We start from the raw sequence: 15,142 nt of genomic DNA, 5'->3' as shown, positions 1-15,142 counted from the left end.
CTCCATTCTCTGTTCAGTCACGTTGGCGGCCTCCTTACTGTTTCTCAAACACTTTGAACACACTTTCTCCTAAGAGACTTTGCCCTTGCTGTTTCCTCTGCTCTGAATGCTTCTCCCAGATACCCATGTCTTCCTTGACTCCTCACGTCTTTGCTCAAATGCTCCTGTTTCTGTGAGGCCTTTCGTTACTACTCCGGTGGAAATTGATCACCGAACAACTCATCTCTTTGCTCTTTTGCTCTCCCTATTTTCCTTTACTACTTATTTTTCTCCATTGCACATATCACTTTCTCTGTGCTATATATTAACTTATTTATTGTGTTTATTGTCTGCCCCCTCTAGGGCAGGGACTTTTGTCCCTTTTTTTTTCACTGCTGTATACTTAACATCTAGAAGAGTGCCTGGTACACAACTGGCACTCAAATATTTGTTGAATGAATGCAATTGAAATTTTGGATGTAATCTCCTGGATTAGCATAAGCAGGTCTTTCTTAGACCGATCACCTGTAGGTGCATCTATAAATATTGAGCTTCTGTATTACAGCCTGAATCATGGTGGCTCCACCAAGCTAACAGCTTCTTGTGGTGCCCAGTTTCTATGTGGCTACACTCTGCCATTTCTGTCTGGGTTCCTTATAACCTGAAAGAGAGAAAGACCTCTTTGAAGCCTTCTGGTCTTCCCATGTCACAGAGTCAGAACTGGAGAACTGATCAGCAAGATTCTGGTAGCTTGTAATTAGCATTTCAAGGGCCAAATGGTAGGATACTAGTGCTGCTGCATGTTCCATCTTCTCTGCAACTGAAAGCAATACCATGTAAACAAAGTCAGGTGGTCTCTTATTATCTTACAAATTGCAAAAAGTCCAGTGGCTGGCACTAAAACCAATAACAGTAACAAGCAAAGATTTATTGGCTGGGTATGGTGGCTCAAGCCTGTAATCTCAGCACTTTGGGAGGCTGAGGCGGCCAGATCATGAGGTCAAGAGTTTGAGACCAGCCTGGCCAACATGGTGAAACCTCGTCTCTACTGAAAATACAAAAATTAGCTGGGCATGGTGTCACGTGCTTGCAGTCCCCAGGTACTTGGGAGGCTGAGGCAGGAGGATTGCTTCAACCCGGGAGGTGGAGGTTACACTGAGCCGAGATCGTACCACTGCACTCCAGCCTGGGCGACAGAGTGAGACTCCGTCTCAGGAAAAAAAAAAAAAAAAAAAAAAAAGAGATGTATTGAGTGCTTGCTTTGTGCTGGCACTGTTCTAAACACCTTTTGATATATTACCTAATTTAATCCTCACAACAACCCAGTGAGGGAAATATTAATATTAGCAACATTTTATAGATGAGTAAACTGAAACCAGAGAAGAAATGTGTCTGTGGTCTTAGAGCCAGTGAGTGTCGGAGTCAGAATGTGAACCCAGGCACGTTCTGACAGGCTTTAGAGCCTGAACTCCTAACCATTGTGTTCCACTGCCTGCTTACAGAATGAAAAGGGGAGAAGAACTTTACCTTGAAACGAAAGCAAAATAACTATGACTCCAACACGGTAATTCTGTCATTCTAAAAGCACCTTCGTAACCAAGCACTTTCTTCTGGCATCAACCCTGTTGCTATTTCATGCATAATACAAGATTTAGGCTGACTGGCCTCCAAGGTACCTTGTCACTCTTCCTAGCCAAAGGAGTGGGCTCCTCGAAACACTCTGTCAAACCCTTCCCCTGTATCTTTGCTTCACTAGCTCCTGCTCTTTAGCTGAGCTCTTAAGGGTGTGTCATTAACTGTTGAGAGCTGCACATAACTCCCCAACACCAACCACCCTAGTCTGGTTTAGGTCCCTGGACTCTACGTTTTTATTTCCATCAAAGCACCTATCATACTTGTCATTGTTTGGTTAATTGTCTATTTCCCTGCTGGACTAATCTCTGTGAAGACAGAGATTGTGTCTGCCTTGTTCATTGCTGTACCCTTAATACCTATCATGGTGTTTGGCATGTTGGAGGAGTTTGATAAAATTTTTTTGAATGTTCCATCCGGACTTGGTAAAAAAAAAATTTGAATGAATTTAAGTGATATTTCTATAGCCTATCTGCAATTATATCCAGGTATTAAGGTGAATTTTCTTGTGGCTAGGCTAGCCTACTTTTTTAGAAATGGAAGAGATGATTTTCTTTCAATCTGCCTTCTAGCTGTTGGGTTTTCGTGTTATGGTATCACTGCCAGTGCCAAAATGCTAAGTTTTCAATTAGTGCCACTGTCCGCTTCAGATACAGCTGACATTCAACTGCTGTGTGATGGATGTTTTCCTAGGGTCTTTTACATATATGTGCTAATTTAAAGTCAGATAACTTCTCTGGGTTTCAGGTTCCTCAGCTATAGAACCAAGTTACCTAACTGACTTCCACAAGATCAAACTTGTAAGTTTGAGACTTGGGGTCTGAATTTAGAACTTCTAATTCTAACTTTAGCTTTTTTGTTCATATATGATGTTGCCTTCCTATTCCCAAGAATCCTATTGATTCTTCTCTACTAGTCCACAGGTAGCACCAGATTACTAAGTAACCTGCACATTTCATAATCTTGTCATATGCATTTCCTTTAAAAAAACTTTCCCCCCTTTCATTTTTTTCTTTTTTCTACTTTTATTTTCTTCCCATTCCTATTCTGCCTGCTTTCCAAAACAGTGACAGAGTTTATGAAAACATTTCTGAGGCCTGTTCTAGCTTCTTTTCTTTTCTTTTTTTCTTTTTTTTGAGATAGAGTCTCGCTGTCACCCAGGCTGGAGTGCCATACGTGATCTCTGCTCACTGTAACCTCTACCCCCCCAGGTTCAAATGATTCTCCTGCCTCAGCCTCCAGAGTAGCTGGGACTACAGGCATGCACCACCACACCCAGCTAATTTTTGCATTTTTAGTAGAGATGGGGTTTTGCCATGTTGGCCAGGCTGGTCTTGAACTCCTGACCTCAGGTGATCTGCCTGCCTCGGCCTCCCAAAGTGCTGGGATTACAGGCTTGAGCCACCGTGCCTGGCCCTGTTCTAGTTTCATATGTGGATTGAGGACTTTAGTGAGATTTGATTATTTCTGTGCTGTTATTATATCTATATCAGAAGTAGATGTGAGAAGAGTCTCAAAGATTGGAACCCATGGCACATACTATTTGGGTTCCTGATTAAACAAGATGATTGAACAATGCTTTTTACTCTTCTCTTTCCTGATACCCTACAGTAAGGAATAAGAAAAGTATAAAACCGGCCAGTGCAGTGGCTAACACCTGTAATCCCAGCACTTTGGGAGGCCAAGGTGGGTGGATCACCTGAGGTCAGGAGTTCAAGACCAGCCTGGGCAACATGCTGAAACCCCATCTCTACTAAAAATACAAAAATTAACCGGATGTGGTGGTGCATGCCTGTAATCGCAGCTACTTGTGAGGCTGAGGCAGGAGAATCGCTTGAACCTAGGAGGCGGAGGTTGCAGTGAGCTGAGATTGTGCCACTGCACTCCAGCCTGGTTGACAGAGCAAGGCTCTGTCTCAAAAAAAAAAAAAAAAAAAAAAAAAAAGAGAAAAGTATAAAACCTTATGTAGAACAATGCTCTCTCCCCCAAGATGTCCATGTCCTGATTCTTGGAACCTATGAATATGTTTTCTCTTATGGCAAAAGGGACTTTGCAGATTTGATTAAGTGAAGGAGTTTCAGATGAGGAGATTAATTTGGAGGTTTTGGGTGGGCCTAATGTGATTACAAATATCCTTATAGGGAAAGAGGGAGGAAGGAGAGTTAGGATTTGCTCCACTGCTGGCTTTGAAGAAGGAAGACGAGGCCATGAGCCAAAGAATGCAAACAACCTCTGGGAGCTAGAAAAGTCAAAGAAACAGATTCTCCCCTAGAGTTTTCAGGAGGAATGCAGCCCTGCTGACACCTTGATTTTAGCCCACTGAGACTGATTTTGTACTTCAGCCCTCCATAACTGTAAGATTATAAATTTGTGTTGTTTTAAGCCATTAAGTTTGTGGTAATTTGTTACAGCAGCGATAAGAAATTAATATAACCTTCTAAGGACAAAAAAGGCAGGAAAGGAGGTAATAGAAATTGAGAGAACTCAACATATGTTTGGAAGATGAAAAGTGGATGGAAGAAAGGTAACTGACTTGGCAGAGTAAAGGGAGCTGATACCTAAGTGCCTGCAAAAGGAATCGGAGGCTATACTTTTTCATTCCATTTGCAGAAGCTAGGAAAAAAGTAGAAAGGGAGGCCTACGGAACATTTAGCTAAACATTTAAAAGGTATATAGGCTGCTAAAAAATTGCTCACTAAAATATATCCAAGTTCTGTTATGCACACAGAGCTTTCCTTCATCATTTTAGTGCATTCTTAAATATGACTGGAAAATCAGAGGTTAGCATACGCTTAAAGAAAGTGTTCAGCATGAAAGAGATACGTCAGCAAACCATCTAACCAACTGACCAAACAAACAGAAAATCTGATGTGTTTGAATGTATTGAGATGAGATTTGAACAAGTGGTAGATAGTTTTGAATTAGTGATATCTTCTTAGAAAACTAATGAAAAGAACAATACACTTATTAACTGCAGGGAAAACAAAGAGTTGGGTAGGAGAAGAAAAGTAATCATAGTTTATATTTGGCTCAAATGTGACTAAAATACAAGGTTCTAATAATATAAATACTGATTATTAATTTAACTAAAATAATGATACACGGTGAAAGGTGAATGTATGTGGTGGGTATGCAGAGAGGGAGGAGCCTTTTATTTCCATAATGAAGTCAATAAATAATGTCTAAAGCAGAAATATCACATTGTCACAATTAAAACATTTTATTTAGAGATATGGTAGTCAATTCCAAAGAATCAGCTAGAAGAATTTACAGTGGCTGTCTTTGGGGAAGGGTAAATATTCAGTGAGAGGGCTGTTGACTCTTCAAACTATGAACATATGTAACTTTGAAAAGGCTAAATTATTTTTTTAAAAAAAGGACTAAAAGATGATCTTAAAGAGAAAAATGATAGGAGATATTTTCCTAGATTAGAAACACATGAACATTAAGATTGAAAGAGGTATTTAAATCTCTTGAAAAGGACCTGTGACCATGACATTTTGGAATAACAGTTATTTTTTTAAAAACACATACAACCTTGTAGGTGGGGATTAAGGGTTACATACAAAGGATTAGGAGTGAGATTGGCCTTGGACTTCTCAACAGCATCATTGAAGCTAGAAAATAATGTATCAATGCTTTCTAATTCTGAGAGAAAATTATACCAAATCCAGTATTCTGTTGTTTTCAGACTACTAGGTCATTGCCTGTTATGAATACTTTCTCAGGAAGCTACTAGAATACCAAATGAGGGAGTAATCCAAAAAAGAAGAGCCAGGAACAAGGATATATCTGTCAGCTTAGGCTATGATGCAGTAACAAATAACACCAAACTCTCCATGGTTTACATCATAGGTTTATGGGATGCAGGCTAATGGAGCATGCTCTATCTGGGACTGCTAGTCTTATGACAGAGGGAGAAGACAGCGATGGTAAGTCTGCCCTTTAAGCTTTCACCTGGAATTGATGTATCACTGGCTAATCCAAATCACCTGGTCACCTCTGAGTTTAACAGGGCAAGGATCTAAAATCCTTCTATTACAGCATGTCTATAAGGCTGACATCACAAATCATGGCCAAGACTCATATCAATGGGATGAAGAAGTAGAATCCACCCCAATGCAGGAATAGCAGATATTTTGAACAATAATACAACCTATTTCAAAAGGAACCTTCGTATAGAAGGGAGCAAAAAGAATGCTCAGGACAACATGTGTGCAACGGTCTCAGAAGCAACAACTTGGGAATGAGAAGGATAGGTAAGAGAGCCCCGAGAGGAAGGTCAGGTTGGAAGGTGGGTGGGTGACATCTGTTGCTTTTCTGACAGATTTGGTTATTAGATAGCTGCCTCTGGGTGGGCACTAGAAGATACAGAGAGATGGGGTAGGAGACTGCTGTTTTCTCATCAGCTTTTTTTGTATGAAGTGTTTTTAAAAACTATGCAATGTAATAATATACATTTAAACTATTTTTTAAGTGGATAGAAATTTACTTTCTCTGATATGTCAGTGTGTGTGTGTGCATCTGTGCTGTGTATATGTTCTGTGTTTGTGTATATGTGTGTGACGAATTGTCAAACTATAGTTAGGGATAGTTTGTTACTGTCTGCAGCAAGGTAAGTGTAGGCATTGAGAGTAAGAATTTATAAACTTGAATAGTAATTTGACAGAATATTTTATGTCTATTGAAATCAATAATATAAACTTTTTGGGCTTATATTTTGTATTCTTGGCTTTAAACATTTTACTTTTCTAGTAATTCATTTTTACTGTATTTTACAAATTGGTCTGCAGTGGATTGGAAATTTTAAAAAATTGGTCCATCTTTACACAGTTTAGAAACACTGGTTTAAGGTATAAAGGTAAGATTATAGGATAAAAATATTTGAGAATTGTTATGCTAGAACAATCAGCAAATCACCAATGCTACATTTTCTGACCATCCTTCCTCCTCCACAATTATGAGAATTTACGTGGAAGAAACAGAAGCGTATTGAAGTCAGCACTCCCTGTCTTTCCATAATTAAGCCTCCTCTTCCTCCATCTTGCCCTCTCAACAGCCTCCTCTTCCTCCATCTTGCCCTCTCAATAAAGCACCTGGAAAGAACCCAAAGAAAATAGTGGTATTTTCCAACAGGCCACGGGAAAACAGCATTAGCAACCCTGAGAAGGTGGAGACACTTAACTTTGTGAGAACAACAAGATCACTTTTTTGTACTTCTGTCCAAATTCTGCATTTTTGACTGTACTACTTCCATACCAGTGAGTGTTAATAGTCAAATATCTAAAGCATTAGTAGTAATAATGCAAAATGATAGGGATTCTCATGCCTTTTTAACTGATTCATTGGGTTCTTGCTTCTTTTCCTTTAGACTTTATGCCCATGCTACCTGATGCTAAAAGAAAGCAAAGAAAATGTCCACAGCAAATGTCTTTTGGGGCTTAAAAACTGATGCTTTACTGGGGATAAAGTAAAATAAATTTATCATAGGATGTATTTTTAGGAGCACAAGCGAACAGTTCTTGTTAAGAATAGTGACATTTCTTTCAATATGTAAGTAAAAGAGATATCAGTAATTCTACCCATCCTAAAGCTGAAGTTCACGTGCATCTTGATAAAGCGCTTCTGTTCTCTGTGTTAGTTGTGGTTCAGTCATGAGTGTTGTCTTGGTAATACTGGAAAACAGAACACAGAAGACTCATGCCCTAACAGGAATCGTTACTACCTAAACTCAGTTACAGGATACAGTGGTTCATGCCCAAGGAGCGTCCCATCTCTGCATAGTAAAAGGTTGTCATGACATGGTTAGGAGTTACAGTGTTTCTAAAACTAACCTTGTCAGAGTATCTGACTTGTGTGTTCAGATACTTGATCAGTGGTTGTCTTCCCACCCCTGCCCCAATCAAACACACACACACAACACATTTACATTAATAACATCCAAAGAAGGGCTGGGTCTATTTTCAAAAGCTCCTCCCAGCAAGACTTTTATTCTCTCTCCACCCTCCCCACTTCTTCGAGGATTTAGAAACAGGTTTCTCGTCTGGGTGTGTACATATGATGGGGAAGGGGAGAATGAATCTTTTTTTGTTGTTGTTGTTTTTGTTTATTTGCAACTTTAAGTTTGTTTCCTTTGACAATAAGGCTGTGAAGAATTATGTCTCTTTTCAGGATTCCCCCCCAGTTTATTAAAGTATAGTTGACAAATAAAAATTGTGTATGTGTCAGGGCATGGTGGCTCATGCCTGTAATCCCAGCACTTTGGGAGCTTGAAGCAGGAGGATCACTTGAGCCCAGGAGTTCGAGACCAGCCTGGGCAACATAATGAGACCCTGTCGCTACAAAAAATAAAATTACTTTAACTAGGCATGGTGGCATGTGCCTATAGTCCCAACTACTCAGGAGGCTGAGGTGGAAGGATCACTTGAGCCCAGGAGTTGGAGGCTGCTGTGAACTATGATCATGCCACTGTACTCCAGCCTGAGTGACAGATCCAGGCCTTGTCTTTAAAAAGACAAAAAAAAATTACCAAAAAAAATTGTATGTATTTATAGTACATACAATGTGATGTTTTAATATATGTAAACATTATGGAATGATTTAATCAAGCTAATTAACATATCTATCACCTCATATTCTTTTTTGTGGTGAGAACATTTAAGATCTACTCTCTTAGCAATTGTCAAGTACATAATACATTATTCTTAACTATAGTCACCATGCTGTATCATAGGTCTCCAGAACTGAGAATAAATCTTTTAATCTGTGTACATCCCTGGGCAGCAAATGAGAATAAGAACCCTTAAAAAATTCAATGTCATGATTGCTAGTGTTCTTTTTCTGTGTAAACTTTTCTTAGCAAGGAATCTCTTCCTGTTAACTAAATTCTTAACTATTTGACATACTTTTTAAAAAAGTCTTGTCAAAAATGACAATGATTTATTGTACATGTTTGTTTTTCTTCCAGGAATATCTTCTTGCTAACAGAACTTAGAGGAAGGCACATATGCCTGTGCCTCCCCTGCACAAGCAGATTTTCATATCATTAGGGTTTATGCATTTATAGATCAGGAAACATGTCTATTCTATCCTAATCCATGAGTTGGAGCAGATACATTTACAGTTCTGAGATCCTTTTAAGATTAGAGGCCTCTTAGTACCTATATTCTCAAACTATGAATGAGAATTATAAAGAGTGAAGTGGAATTGAATTAGCTAGAATTTGTTGTGCTCACAGTCCTGGCTCTTGCCAGTATAATTTCTTAATCAAAGTCCACAATCTCCTTAACTAGGCTTCTTCCAGGACGAACTACATTCTTTTTGTCCCTCTCTTCCCCCAGTACAATTACCCAGTGCAAATTCATGGACCGAGTCTGCAGATGTTATTGTCTAATATGTTACTGTCTGATACTCTGTAAGTGTTACTAATGTCTTTCCATGGCACAGTCCTAAATAGTTTTCGTAACTGTGGTTTTGAGCCTATGCTTTTGTCATTATGTGTCAGAGTTTCTTGCACATTTTCCAGGAAGCTGCAACTGAATCATTTTCAGGACTTTTATATAACCTAGTCTATCATCTGTAGTCCAAGATTAAGCAAATACTGCATGCTCTTGTGGCCTAAGTGATACAAGATGCGAAAGGGTTATAACCAAACACTCCTAAGTAGCTTGCTGAAGCCCAGGAATGCTTACTGGAATTATCCACAATATGTGACATAGCCAAAGGAGTTTAAAAAACACCCTCTCTTCTTTTCCTTAGGGCTTGTCCTAAGTTGTCCCTTCCTTGTCAGAGCTTGCTACAGACACAGAGGCTGAGCACTTGTCATGTGTTATGAATTATATTACGCATTCAGATATTTGTCTAACCCATTAGACTTTAAGTGTCCCAATCCTCTTAATCCCGACTTCTCCTTCTTTGCCTGAATTTTGACCTTAACAGAGAGAACCAAACTTAGCATTCTAAACACAAGACAGAGGAAACTAGAATTCGAAGTCTACATGGAACAGAGATATAGGCCACACTTGGGATAATATATGGAGCAGGTATGAAAGGCCTGTGCTAAAGATTTTGTTTTTAAAATTCTTAAAGGTGAGGAATTATTAAATAAGAGGCTAATGACCTTTTTCCAAGAAAAAACATTGCAAAGTATGAAAATCTTATGGGACATACAGAAAGTATAAATTTACTTTGCTATTTTGAGCTTTTGCTGAAGAGGAAAATAATGGCAACTACTTCATAGGACTGTTGTGAGGATGAAATGAAAAGATCCAAACATATCACTTTGCACTGTCCCTGGCACATTGAAAATGATTAGTATTGGATATTACTATCATATTTCATTGCATCTGATTAAAATGTCATTTTTTGTATCACCAATAAAAATTAATTTCCAATTAAACTGATGCAATGATTTATCACCAAATTATTTTATATTTATTGAATAAATATTAGACTTATTTAGACAGGTTTTTAAAATCATATTATTGTGCCATAGATATAAAGGCAAATGTAAACAAATCTGTAAACATAACATTTCAGGTATTTCTAGGATTTTTTCATGATCAGAGTCTAATTCTTCAGGATCACTTTTCAACTCAGAGACATTGATTTCTGTGTTTTTTTCCTCAAAATATTGTCTGTGATATCAAGTATTGAAAGTGAGAAATGCAACATTTCTAAAATGTTCCTCTCTGCTGAATCCCAGATTTTCTTTCAAACTACTATGCCCACTCTCCTTCTGTTTGCTCCGTCTTACTAGAACATGTCAATGGAAGGTTTTTAGAAAATGACCAGGTTTATATTCTTTTCTGAATTCCTGCTCTTTGGATCCTAACTTGTTTCTTTCATAGTCTCCCTGCTTTGTTCATGATAACTCCGTTGCAGTAGTTGCTTAGATCAAAATCCCAGGAGTTATCCTTGGGATCTCTCTGTCTCTTACATACCACATCTAATCTACCAAGTTTCTATATAGAGAATTTGCCCTCCTTTACTGCTACTGTTCTGGCCTGAGGCATCATCATCTCTCACCTGTAATTACCTCTTAACAGGTTTTTCTGCTTCTGTCTTGGCCCCACTACAATTCTATTCTCAGTATAGTGGCCAGAGCAAATCTTACAAAACTAAGTCAGATAATGTCTCTCCTCTACTCAAAACTCAGCTCTCCCAGCTCCCCATTTCGCTCAGAGTAAAAGCCAAAGTCTTTGTAATGGCTACAGGTCTGACAAAATTAGTGCTCCCTGCTTCACCTCTCTCCCTCTCTTCCTTGCCTCTGGTGCCCTTTGCTCAAGACTCACTGGTATCACAGTTTCTCAATCTCATCATCATGCTCCTGCTGGAGGGATCTTTGCTTTAGCGCTTCCCTTTGCCTGGAATCCTCCTCCTCCAGGATCTACAGAGTTAACTTCCTCACCTCCATCAAGATTTTGATGAAATCTCATGTTCTCACTGAAGCCTACCATGGCCACCCTATTTTAGACTGCAACCTGAATCTCTTCTGTGCTCCAGTCCATCCCATTCCCCGTAATCCACTCCACGGTTTCTTTTTCCCATAGCACTTATCAGTATAACATACTACAACATTTATTTATGTATTGTAGTTTATTATCTATCTTTCCTTAGAGGGGTAGGCATCTTTGATTTGTTCAGTAATGATTCCTAAGTGCCTAGAACCGTGTCTCATTGGCATTCATTCAATACTTGTTGAGTTTTACTGAATTGTGATAAAACCTATGAGCAATGTCAGCACAAGGTGCTATGGGAGTATATAGAAATGACCCCACACAGATCAGGTTAAGAAACACTGTGAAGGAGTTGGCCTCCCTTGAACTTTCCTTTTTTGGAGATGAAGTCTTGCTATGTTGCCCAGGCTGGGGTACAGTGGCTGTTCACAGGTGTGATCATAGCATACGACAGCCTTGAACTCCTGGCCTCAAGCAATCCTCCCCACCTTAGCCTCCCAAGTAGGTGAGACTACAGGCACACCTCAGCTCTCGGCAGAACTTTTTTTTTTTTTTTTTTTTGAGATGGATTCTCGCTCTGTTGCCCAGGCTGGAATGCAGTGGTGTGATCTTGGCTCATTGCAAGCTCTGTCTCCCGGGTTCATGCCATTCTCCTACCTCAGCCTCCTGAGTAACTGGGACTACAGATGCCTGCCACAACGCCCAGCTAATTTTTTGTAGTTTTAGTAGAGACAGGGTTTCACTGTGTTAGCCAGGATGGTCTCGATCTCCTGACCTCGTGATCCACCTGCCTCGGCCTCCCAAAGTGCTGGGATTACAGGTGTGAGCCACCGCACCCGGCCTCTCTGCAGAACTTTTAAGGATAAATAGAGTGAGGCAGATGAAGGACCCACAAGAAGCAATGAAATCATAGATGCAAAGTGCTCCATTGGTGTCTTAGTCGGCTTGAACTGCTATGACAAAATACCATAGACTGGGTGGTTTAAATGACAAACATTTATTTCTCATAGTTCTGGAAGCTGGGAAGTCCAAGATCAAGGCATCTCTATCTGTGGGTGAACACCCACTTCCTGGCTTGCAGATGGCCATCTTCTCATCTTCTTGTCATATCCTCACATGGTGGAGAGAGACCTAGAGACATCTCTGGGATCTCTTATAAGAGCACTAACCCATTCATGAAAGCTCTACCCTTGTGATTTAATCACCTCCCAAAGCCCCACCTCCTAATATCATCACATTGTGGATGAGGATTTCAATATATGAATTTTATGAGATCACAAACATTTGGTCCATTGTACTTGGGTATTGTTTCAGGTGGCTATTTGGATTGATTATTACCAGTTGATTCCAGTTCAGAGTATAGAAATCAAACCTCATGGGTAATGCACTTTGTAGAATATTTCTTCAGCAAAGCTTATTTCTGCCTGAATTGTACCATGTTATCATAGTGAGCACTCATAACATTTCATAGTCAAATTGCATTGGCTAGGAGTTTCAGTCTGACCAGCCAAGGTGCCAAATCTTTGTTTTGGTCAACAGGGTAGCCAATAATAAAAACACTAAGCCAAAATCATAGTTAAGGTTTACAGTGAATATCTTTGGAAAGTAATGCAATGACTTAGAGATTTTTCTCATTTGAGATGTTCTTTTACCAGGGATATATTCGGAGATAGAGCCTTCACTATAAGTACAAGACACAAACCCACTCTTGAATCAGCTTTGTAACATATGATGTATGATTTATGTGTTCTTAACACTATGTGCCATCTGGTGGCTTCATATTTAAGTAATTTTTCTTGATAATTAGATATCAAGCTTAGTTGTCTCTACCTGTTAGAGAAATATATGTGTTGTCAATATGTAAATATAACACATTTCAGAACAGAAAATTCTTGAAAATGTTTGCTTGTGCCCTTTAAATTTTAGTGGGCTGATACAAAGCCTCCTTGCTCTCCCAATTTTAACTCTGCTCATAGAATTGCCTAAACTCAGTCCCTTACTGGCACACAATAAGCGATACACATTATTTTAAATAATTGAATCAAATAGATTTTGATCCAGAAGAAACATATAGCGTAAGCCTAAAGGACTTTAGGGAACATAACTTAATGTACATTTTGGATCTGTAAAATAGGGCTCATCGTAGTTATCTATCTCAGTATCTATGAGAATTAATACATGCAATATGAGTTGATATATGTAACAGTCTTTGGCACACGTCTTTTATTAATAGACTTTATTTTTAAGGAAAGTTTTTTTTTTTCTTTTTTTTGAGATGGAGTCTCGCTCTGTCATCCAGGCTGGAGCAGCGGCAAGATCTCAGCTCACTGCAACCTCCACCTCCCAGGTTCAAGTGATTCTCCTGCCTTAGCCTCCGGAGTAGCTGGGATTATAGGCACCTGCCACCACGCCTGGCTAATTTTTGTATTTTTGGTAGAGACGGGGTTTCACCATGTTGCCCAGGCTGGTCTTGAACTCCTGACCTCCAGTGATCCACCCACCCCGGCCTCCCAAAGTGCTGGGATTACAGGTGTGAGCCACTGCACCCAGCCCTAAGGAAAGTTTTGGACTTGCAGAAAAAGCAAGCAGATAATATAGAGAGTTCCCATGTAACCTCCCCACCCCACCCTACACAAAGTTTCCTCTATTGCTGACATCTGACATTAGTATGGTACATTTGTTATAATTAATGAACCAATATTGATAGAGTATTGTTTTGAACTAAAGTCCATAGTTTATTGAGAGTTTCTTAGTTTTTGCCTAGTGTCCTTTTCTGTTCCAGAATCCGTCCAGGATACTGTGTTATATTTAGTTGTCATGTCTCCTTAGGCTCCCTTGGCTGTGTCAGTTTCTCAGACTTTCCTGTTTCTGATGACCTTGACAGTTTGAGGAGGACTGGTCAGGTATATTGTAGGTTGCTCCTGTATTGGAATTTGTCTTTGGCACATTTTAAAGCTTCTAAAAGTGTTTGTTACTGATATTATTGCTTCATATTCAGATTAAATGTGGAACAGAGCTAGGATGTGGGCAGGGGATAGTTTTGTTGAAAATTTAGTATTTAAAAGAAAGATTTATTTTGAAGCATAGTCAATTTATCAGTGCTAAAAAACTGGACAAAATTTGATTTGCCTACATCCATCCTTCCGTCTTCCATTCAGTAAATATTGTGAGGATAGTGTGTATTAGATGCTGGGGATTCAATAATAAACAAAATGTAACTGTTTTCATAGAGCTTCCAGACCAATAGGAAGAGAGTTAAACAACTAAAGAAATAATCTACAAGATAACTTGTGATAATAAAGAAAATATTCTTATATTAAAGAACATCTTAGTAGGTGAGGGGAAAGGGGACTAACTTTATTAAGATCATGCATTAGGATATTATAGAGATAGAAAACAGAATAACAGGCTTAAACATGGTAGAAATTTTCTGTTCAGGAAATCAGGGAGTCAGTTCAGAGCTAATATGGCAGCTCCACAGTGCCAGGGTCCCATACCCCTTCCACTTTATTGCTCTGCTGTGCATGGATTAATTTCTCAGCATCATCTCTTGTCTAAGACTGTTTCTGGGGCTCCAGCTATCACATCTGAATTCCAGCCATCACGAAGCAGAAGGAGTCAGAGAAGATAACTCCCCTTTTCCCATTTCTATTTACTTTTTGCTGTTTTGACGGAACTTTTTATTTTACTTTTTGTTGTTTCTGTTTTGACAGAATTCAGTCAAGTGGCCTTATGCAGCCACCTTACTTAGTCTCTTTGTCCAGGTGGCCATGTATACCAGCTAAACATCAGAGGTTTTATTGCTATACTGGTTCTCAAACTATGGCATGCATCGGAATCACCGGCAAGACTTGTTGAAATACAGATGACTGGCCCTCATCCCCAGAGTTTTTCATTCAGTAGGAGAGTAAGAATTTGCATTTCTAACAAGTATCTATGTGATGCTGATAATGCTGGTCCAGGACCACATTTTGAGACCCATTGCCGTAAAAAGGGAGCATGGCCAGGTACAGTGGCTCACACCTGTAATCGCAGCACTTTGGGAGGCTGAGGTGGGAGGATGACTTGAGCCC

This window comes from Pongo abelii, chromosome 11 (assembly GCF_028885655.2).
Source record: "Pongo abelii isolate AG06213 chromosome 11, NHGRI_mPonAbe1-v2.0_pri, whole genome shotgun sequence".
Classification (NCBI taxonomy): Eukaryota; Metazoa; Chordata; class Mammalia; order Primates; family Hominidae; genus Pongo; species Pongo abelii.
This window is presented reverse-complemented; position numbering follows the sequence as displayed.